The sequence below is a fragment of the Carassius carassius genome, chromosome 33 (assembly GCF_963082965.1).
Source record: "Carassius carassius chromosome 33, fCarCar2.1, whole genome shotgun sequence".
In the NCBI taxonomy this organism is placed as follows: Eukaryota; Metazoa; Chordata; class Actinopteri; order Cypriniformes; family Cyprinidae; genus Carassius; species Carassius carassius.
Window position 1 is genome coordinate 11,357,374 of NC_081787.1, and position 9,432 is coordinate 11,366,805.

Sequence of the window (9,432 nt, forward strand, 5' to 3'; positions counted from 1 at the left end):
TGGCCACAAAAGAAAACTCAAGAGTTTTTGTTTCTTTTGCATATTCCTGCACAGTTGACTGTTGAATTGAGCTGTTTGAAAGAATGTTAGTTTAATGATAGTGATCCTTGATGAATAACTAAAGGACAGGCCTGCTGTAGAGAAAGCTTGGGTAACTGTCCATGAAAATGACTTATTTTTGTACAAAACGAAGGTGCTTTGACAGCAGCTTAGTTAAAGCACGAGTGCATGGAGTATCTGATGCACATAAAAGGAAACTACACATTTTGGACAAGAAATGTATTGTTCTGTGATTTATTCATGCACATAACTCCTTTTGGTTGAAAGTTGTTATTTGCACTGAAAAACCCTGCAGTGCAACCAGAGCTACATGAGGACACAATTTACAGGGGAATTAAATTGGCTCTGAATCTCAGGTGAAAAATTTTTGTTTTGACCCCCCTCTACAAAAAAAAAAAAAAAAGTGATACTCTGTAAATATACATCCATGACATTTAATAGTTTGGCTTTCATCATTAAACATGTTTATCTTTCTTCAGAACAAATATTGACAAAATAAAAAATTTTACCCCGGAAAGTTTCTTTCTCAAAGGAACCAGTGTGATGCTAAATTCTGGATTGGCTCACAAAAATATGTCAACTCTGCAGCACACATTGCTTAAAATATCAAACGTATTAATGATTAATAATTAATTGCCAAAACAAAAGCAAAAGACCAAACATTTGAAGGGCGATTCCAGGCCGCGTTATAGATTGTGTGTTCCTCCCTGCCCTCGCTACATTACGAGCGGGGATACACACAGTCTGTGCGTGGCTTGCCTGGGATCGAAGCAAGCTGAGTCGGCTCTCTAAGGGGGCCGACTGTCCGCATTGCGAGCGATTGCCAATGCGGACGCTTTGATCCCGGAGGGCTCTCTTCGAGGAGGGAGCCTTCACCAGCGTTCCTCGCTTTCTGCGGCCGAGGCAACCCCCTCCACGTCGGAGCCTTCCGTATTCTCCCGATCTCCATGATGAGTTATCGAGATCGTGGAACCATCCTTATTCGACCCGCCTCTTTGGCCCCGATTCACTATATTACGGCAACGTGATGGGGCTGGGAGAGCGTGGTTATAGAGCGATGCCACGGGTCGAACAGACGCTCGCGGGCTATCTGTCGCCCGGCTCGGCATTGTCTCTAAAGGCTCTGACATTGCCCACTAAGCCTCTTCGAGTTACATCTTCGCTAGTGGGTAAAGGTTATGTGGCAGCAGGTCAGGCTGGGGCGTGCCTTCATACTATGGCAGTCCTGCAAGCCTATCAAGCTGACCTGCTGAGAGATATTGATGAGGGAGAGGGGATCAAGTCTGAAGATGTAGAAGAACTAAGAAAGACCGCCGATCTCTCCCTCCGCGCCACTAAGGAGACCGCTCGCGCAATTGGGCGGTCTATGGCAGCCTTAGTGGCCGCGGAGAGGCATTTGTGGCTGACCCTGTCAGAAATAAAAGAACGAGACAGGGTCTGCCTCCTGGACGCCCCGCTTCAAGCCTCGGGCCTGTTTGGCGACACAGTCAACACTGTCGTCGACAGGTTCCAGGAGGCACACAAACAGGCGGCGTTCCAGAGTTTCCTCCCTCGTCGTTCTCGTGGTGCATCTGGGCGGGAGATGACCACGCCACATACCGGCTCCTCACACCGGGAAGCGCAAAAACAGAGCGTCGCCACTCGTGCTCCCCCACGTCGGGACCGAGGGCAACGACGCTCTGAGTTGGGGGCTTCTAGGGCTAAAACCGATATAAGATCTGTCATCGAAGCCCGGAAGTCCTCGACGAAAAGATCCTGATGCCAGGATCCAGAGGGTAGCCCCTGCTGGGGTAGAGCGCGGTCCACCTCATTATACGGTGCCAGTCTCACCTCAGTGCCCTCAGGAGGTCGGTCTGCCAACCCTGCCAGAGTTTCAGGGCGCAGCGGCCTCCAGCGAGCGCCACTCCCAGTTACTTCCGCCCGTGAGTGTAGCGGAGCTGGGATGCTCGCCGCCCCTTCGGGGGCCTCTTACACCAGAGGTCAGTCTCGAGAGACTGATTCCCTTAGTAGATTATTTAGCAGCGTGGAAGCTACTGCCAAATGTATCTCAGTGGGTCCTGCGTACATTAGAAAGAGGCTATTGCATTCAGTTCGGTCATCCACCACCGAAGTTCAACGGGGTTACACCGACTGTGGTCGGCCCCCAGCAGGCTCTGGTTATGGAACAAGAAGTGAATACCCTTTTAAGGAAGGAGGCCATCGAGGTGGTCCCTCCTCTAGACAGGGAATCCGGATTTAACAGCCGGTATTTCATAGTTCCAAAGAAGGATGGGGGGTTGCGTCCGATCTTAGACTTACATCACCTGAACCGCTCAGTTATGTCACTGAAGTTCAAAATGCTCACTGTCAACCAGGTTGTAGCTCAAATCAGATCCGAGGACTGGTTTGTCACAATAGATCTCAAAGACGCATACTTCACATACTACAACCAGGTTGTAGCTCAAATCAGATTCGAGGACTGGTTTGTCACAATAGATCTCAAAGACGCATACTTCACATACTACACATATCCATCCTTCCACAACACAGGAAGTTTCTGAGGTTCGCTTTCGGGGGCAAAGCTTATCAATATCGAGTACTTCCCTTTGGCCTCGCACTCTCACCTCGCACGTTCACGAAATGTATGGATGCGGCTCTGGTATCCCTCCGTATGCAGGGCATCCGCATTTTAAATTATATCGACGATTGGTTGATCCTAGCTCAATCAGAGCAGATGGCGGCTCGACATCGAGATGTCGTTCTCGCACACATGGGGGAGCTGGGTTTGAGACTAAACGCCAAGAAGAGTGTACTTTCTCCAGTTCAGAGAACCACCTATCTAGGCGTAGTGTGGAATTCGACCACGATGCAGGCACGTTTGTCTCCTGCTCAGATCGAGTCGATCCTCACATCAGTCGAGAGAGTCAAAGAAGGCCAGTCACTCACTGTCAAACAATTCCAGAGATTGTTAGGGCTGATGGCAGCTGCGTCCAACGTGATACCTTTTTGCCTGCTGCACATGAGACCCCTACAGTGGTTGCTCAAGTCCAAGGGCTTTTCCCTGAGGGGAAATCCACTTCGAGTTATCAAGGTCACGCGGCGGTGCCTTCGTGCCTTAGACATGTGGAAGAAACCTTGGTTCTTGAATCAGGGCCCGGTGCTGGGAGTTCCTTGTCGCCGTGTAACGCTAGCGACAGACGCGTCCCTCACCGGTTGGGGTGCGGTCATGAGTGGCCACCCTGCCCGTGGTCTGTGGAGTGGTCGCCATCTGACATGGCACATCAATTGCCTAGAGATGCTAGCAGTCTATCGAGCATTGAAATATTTCCTCCCAGACCTGAGAGGTCGCCATGTGTTGGTGCGCACCGACAACACATCAGTGGTCTCTTATATCAATCACCAGGGGGGTCTGCGTTCGCGCCCCTTGTACAAGCTGGCACACCAGATCCTTCTGGGGTCCCAGGGCAAACTCCTCTCGATCTGAGCAGTGTATATCCCTTGGAGATTGAATGTGGGAGCAGACATACTGTCGAGACAGGGGCCGAGGCCCGGGGAATGGATGCTTCACCCCGAGGTGGTGAAGCAGATATGGAGAGTATTTGGCACAGCCCAGGTGGACCTCTTTGCGACTCAGGAGACATCGCAATGTCCCCTCTGGTTCTCTCTAGTTCATCCAGCTCCTCTGGGACTGGACGCTATGGTACAGACCTGGCCGAGGCTTCGTCTGTACGCTTTTCCCCCTATCGATCTGCTCCCGGGAGTTCTGGCGAGAGTACGCCGGGACGGGGCCCGTCTACTACTAGTAGCCCCGTTCTGGCCGGGCCGAGTATGGTTCTCAGATCTAGTCTCGCTCCTCGACGGCTCTCCGTGGGAGATACCGATCAGGACAGACCTACTCTCACAGGCGCAGGGCATGATAATTCACCCTCGCCCGGAGTTGTGGAAGCTGTGGGTGTGGCCCCTGAGGGGGCGCAGCTGTTAGCAGCTGGTCTCTCAACCGAGGTTGTTGAGACCCTACTCCAATCCAGAGCTCCCATTACGAGGAAACTGTACGCCCTGAAGTGGAAGCTCTTCACTTCATGGTGCAGAGACCGCCAGCTTGTCCCAGCAGACTGCCCAGTTGGTACAGTTCTGGAGTTTTTACAAGCCAGGCTCTCTGCGGGGTTATCCCACTCCACCTTAAAGGTTTACGTGGCGGCCATAGCTGCTTTCCATGTCCCTTTCAATGATCAGTCAGTGGGTAGACACCCCCTAGTTACACGTTTCCTCCGCGGTGCGCTGAGGCTGAGACCTCCAGTACGATCCCGTGTTCCCCCCTGGGATTTGGTTGTGGTTTTAGAAGCTCTTTGTAAAGCTCAATTCGAGCCAACACAAGATATCTCAGATAGACATCTGACACTTAAAACTGCCCTGTTACTGGCAATCACCTCACTAAAGAGAGTTGGAGATCTTCAGGCCCTTTCGGTGGCCCCTACCTATCTAGACTTTGCCCCTGGTATGGCCAAAGCATTCTTATACCCTCGAGCGGGTTATGTTCCGAAGGTTCCCTCTGTTACACCACAACCTATCGTACTGCAGGCCTTCTGTCCTCCTCCCTTTCGGGAGCCAGACCAAGAGAAGCTAAACTGTATGCATACGTCCACAGAGCTGCCCTATGGACAAAATCCGACCAATTGCTTGTTTGCTATGGTCCTTCTAACAAGGGTTCTCCTGCCACTAAGCAGACCCTTAGTCGTTGGATAGTCGAGGCTATCAACGTCTCCTATGAGTCTTCTGGTCTTCCCCCTCCTTTGGGGGCCAAGGCTCACTCTACTCGGGGTATGGCGGCCTCTAAGGCCTTCTCAGCAGGTGTGTCCCTCTTGGACATCTGCAACGCTGCGGGGTGGTCCACGCCCTCCACATTTGTCCGATTTTACGATCTTGACATGCGAGCCACGCCAGGCTCTTCTGTTCTCTCGTCTTAGCTGTGCTCTTCGGATACACACTAGGCAGGGATTTGGAAGTCTGGCAGCGTGGGCACATCGTTCCCCAAAGCGTTTGACGCAGCTCGAGTTCCTGAAAAGGAACGTCCCAAGGTTACGAATGTAACCCTAGTTCCTTGAAGGAACGAGACGCTGCGTCGCAGAGCCATACTCCCGGCACCCCTGCCGGCGCTTGCTTCCCTACTCGAAGCTGAGGCCAGCTGCACGGCACGTGCTTTTATAGCTTCCTTGTCGCTACGTCACCCCGCCCGTGACGTCACGCCTTTCCGATGGACTGATTGCATACGATATTCAGAGTCGGTCTCGTCAGGGACGTTCTCCAAAGCGCTTGACGCAGCGTCTCGTTCCTTCAAGGAACTAGGGTTATATTCGTAACCTTGGGACGATTTGTAGGGTGTCTGAGATAAAAGACAAGGGCTTAAACCTCCCTAAATAGGGTTCAGAGCCAGAGCTGTAACCCCAGGGTCCTTGTAGACAACAAAAGTTCAGTCAGTGGTTGACCAGGGTTGGCATTTCCATGGTTGATTGTTAAATGATTACATTTAGTCCAAATCTACCCCAACTCCAAAAAATGCTGAAAATATAAATGCATTACATCCTTGATGAGAGCTGTCAGAACTAAAGCTACCAGAATTATTTATGACCCCCTACACGCCTACTATATAAATGAGATATTGTCCATAAATGCAGCAGAATCAATGGCTTATAAAACACTGTCTGCAAAGACCTGTGAATTCTGATCCAAATGTATACATTCTCCATAATGCAACATTCGCTGCCATTACACAGCAGTAACAAGCTGTTGATGAAGCATATGTTCAGTGAATACAGGTGTGTGCGAAGTTCTGTGATATGGAGATGGGGCCAATTATTTCCATAATCAAGTAGAGGCTATTCAGCTCTTCTGCTTATTTCTTCAGTCTAATGTGGAATAGAAAGCAGAAAGTATCTTAACAAGATTGAGAATTAGCTCTGTGCCACCAGGGTGATAGATGCCATCTAAAACATTGTGCTGAGGAACATTTTTATTTCACTGTGCTTACCAACTGTAGATCTCATTTTATTTGACTAGTGTTCACAACCACTGGACCCTAATAAAACCTGTAGTTGGATTCTGAGATCCATAGCCATATGGATAGCAGAGAGACTACAAGGTTTAACCCTTTAGGCACAGAAACTTTGTTAACGAGTAACAAATCATCAATCTGAACTCTTTAGCTTAATGAATTCTTTAGACTTGGTGTCAACGTTTTTGAGGGGTTATTTTTAGTGATGATTATGAATTAATTCTGAATATATCAAAGTGTTAGCTAAGATTATAAATTCAACAAAATCACCACCAATCCACCATTCACATGCATTACCATCACAGTTGATGAGTAAAATTAATTCATTTCATTGTTGTATTATTCATTTTGTAAACATTTATTCTGCAATGTGAAACTTTCCAAAATTATAAGAATATCGAATACATAGTAATTTAAGCAACATTTTAGAATCACTATCAGCAACATGCTGTAGCTACTTTCCATTTTTCCTTATAGCACTGATAATATTAATAAAATGGGGGGAGGGGGTCTTATTTTTTAGCTCTAATGTGAAATGATAGGTGTGGAATAATAAATGTTTTTCAGCATGATAGGTTGCTGAGTATATATTTAAGTTAATTAATGCAGTCCTCGTAGTAGACGAATGCAGTTTTATATTCATGTTCAATATGGATGTTACTGTTTTCAAGCTTTCCTGTTATAAAAAGGGTATTGTTACAGAGAAAATGTATTATAATGTCTGGCTATTCATCTTTCAGTTGAGCGTTTACATGTTGATTATTCAAAATAAACTAAATCTTGCCCTTCAGCTAGTCAAGTGAAGACCGATCTGGAACATATCATTGTTAGTCAGTGCTTTTCAAACCCAAGAACGAATACATTTTCTCTTTCATATTTTCAGTAAAATGCAGTTTCATTAATAATAATGTGTTTTCAAACAATATAGACTTTGGTGGTGAAATAGAGTTGTGTGTATCAGCATATCTGACACTCTAATTCAATAGTGCCCCCATTTCCGCTGCTCTCCCAGACCTTGTCACTTCGAATGAATCTCTGACAGGCTTGAGATCTGACAAGCCACCCGTCTGCATGGCTGAGAATCTCAAGTTTGAGGCTGTTATCTTTCGCTTTATCAATTTTCAGACTAAATCAAGGTATGACTTCAAGAGCCGAGACACAGCACAGTTATTATGTTTAGATATTTCATCAGAAAGCGATGGTTTTGATTTAATGCTATGTCATATCATTATAATTCACTAATGCAAAATGACAATAGTCTGATGTCTAATATGCTAATATCTAATATGCTTTGTGCTATTTTACGACCTGTCAGATGATAACGAATGTGTCTCTGATTGTAATTTTAGTTTGATCTCTTTTTTGAACAAAGTCTCAGTGCAATTTTTGTTCCTTTCTGTAGGCTTTGTAAACAGATGGTGAATCTTGGGTAGGCAAAGGTGTTGATTGTGTGATCCGGTTCATGAGGAAAGGTGACGAGGGAGAACTAGCATTTCATCACAAATTAAAACTAAAAAAGGAAATCTAGGGGTTAACCAATACAACAAGTCAACAAAATTAGCATAGACTGTTTTTGAACACAGCATGGTTTTGTACAAAGAGCGAGCTCTGAAATGCAAAAAAAAAAACTCGCTTTACAGCCAGAACTTGTTTATTTAAAGAAAGTCTTATTATTCTTGTTTAACACCATTTTATTGTAGTGTGGCCATGTATGTTAATGAAAAACAAAGTTACCTGCTGCTACAGTAATGCATGTTTCCTGGTTTCTTTCATGCCATCAGTATTCAATGCCACAGCCTTCCCCAGCTAAGATTCACTGCATTTTCTAATGTGAGCTTATCCTGCATGTTTTGTGACTCATAAATTCACCAGCACTATCTTTTAGCGGGATGTTGTGGCAGAGATCATTGATATATTCATTGCACATTTCCTAGGCAATCAAGCTCACCCAGCCTCCCTCCTAGCCCCAAGATTCATCTCTCGTTTTTCTTTCATTTAATCTTCCAGGGAGTTTGAAAACTCAGACAAGAGATGTGCACAACCTCTCAGTACTGCCAGTACTCAAGTGAAGCAGTACTGTGTTCATTTTGTGTAATACATTCACATGTGGCAAGACTTTCGTCACTGTGAGACAGGTGGAGGGACATATTTAAACTCCATTGTTGAAAAAGGGGAATAATATGACAAGCCACACATAATGGTATGTCTTCCACAATCAAATTTGGAGGAGATTGACGCTTAATTAAAGCATAAAACTGGAGACCTTCTCTGGTTCTTAATGAGTTCTGACTGGGCTCCAACTCAAGATCATTGATATTACACATTCAAATAATGTCCTCCAATACTACGTTTGTTTTGAAATTGTGTACAACTGGCATAGCACATAATATATATATATTATGTATATATTAGAATCTCTCTCTCTCTCTATATATATATATATATATATATATATAAATATATATGTATTATAACTATTATAACACAGTAAACAGAACAATATCGTAATACAATGTTGTAGATTATTAGTGTTTAGTTTCCAATGATTTAATGGTAAGTCTGAACTATAATGGGATGTGTTTGGGCGGGCAATATCAAAAGGGGGACAATATCAAAAGTCGCATTGGGTTGCATCATCTGTGGCCACCAGCTGCTTTAAGTAGTGCATCTCATCCTCGTGGTCTCTTTATTATGGTCATGTGTTATCAATGTACAGAACAACATTGATGCTTTGGTCCAACATCACTGGCATTTCAGAGAATGAGGACTGAAAGAATATAACTGAATATAGTAAGAAAGCTTTGTGCAATGATAGCGATGCATTTTTTAGCATTGCATATCTTTTATGAGAGCATAGAGACTGTTTTTAGTAAAGTTTTTAAGTGAAACATATAGCACTAAATGTTTGATCTTTTCATCTCATCTCATGTGGGCCTTGCATTTGTCTTGAAACCTCCCCCTTGATTGCCATTAGTCACTGATAATTTAATGCCTGTATTGTCATATCTGAAAGTAGTTAAATCTGTAACACATCTATGATAAGGAAGCAAATTGTGTGTTTCTGCAGGTTTGCAACATGGGCTCGATTGTCTCTATGCAAACACATTTTAAGACCTTATTAGGTTAGCTGGATGGTCAATTATTTAGTGGACTTACTAGTTATTGTTTCCTTATCGGGGTGGAAGTATTAAACTCAAAGCACGGAACACACATGCTAATTATTTTCTGATCCCTCTACCTCTGACTGTCTGTTTGCCAGAGGTCTCTGGCACTAAATCCAACTTCTATGTTCTCAGAACACACAAATCCCATCATCTGAACCTCATACCAGTGTGTCACAAATG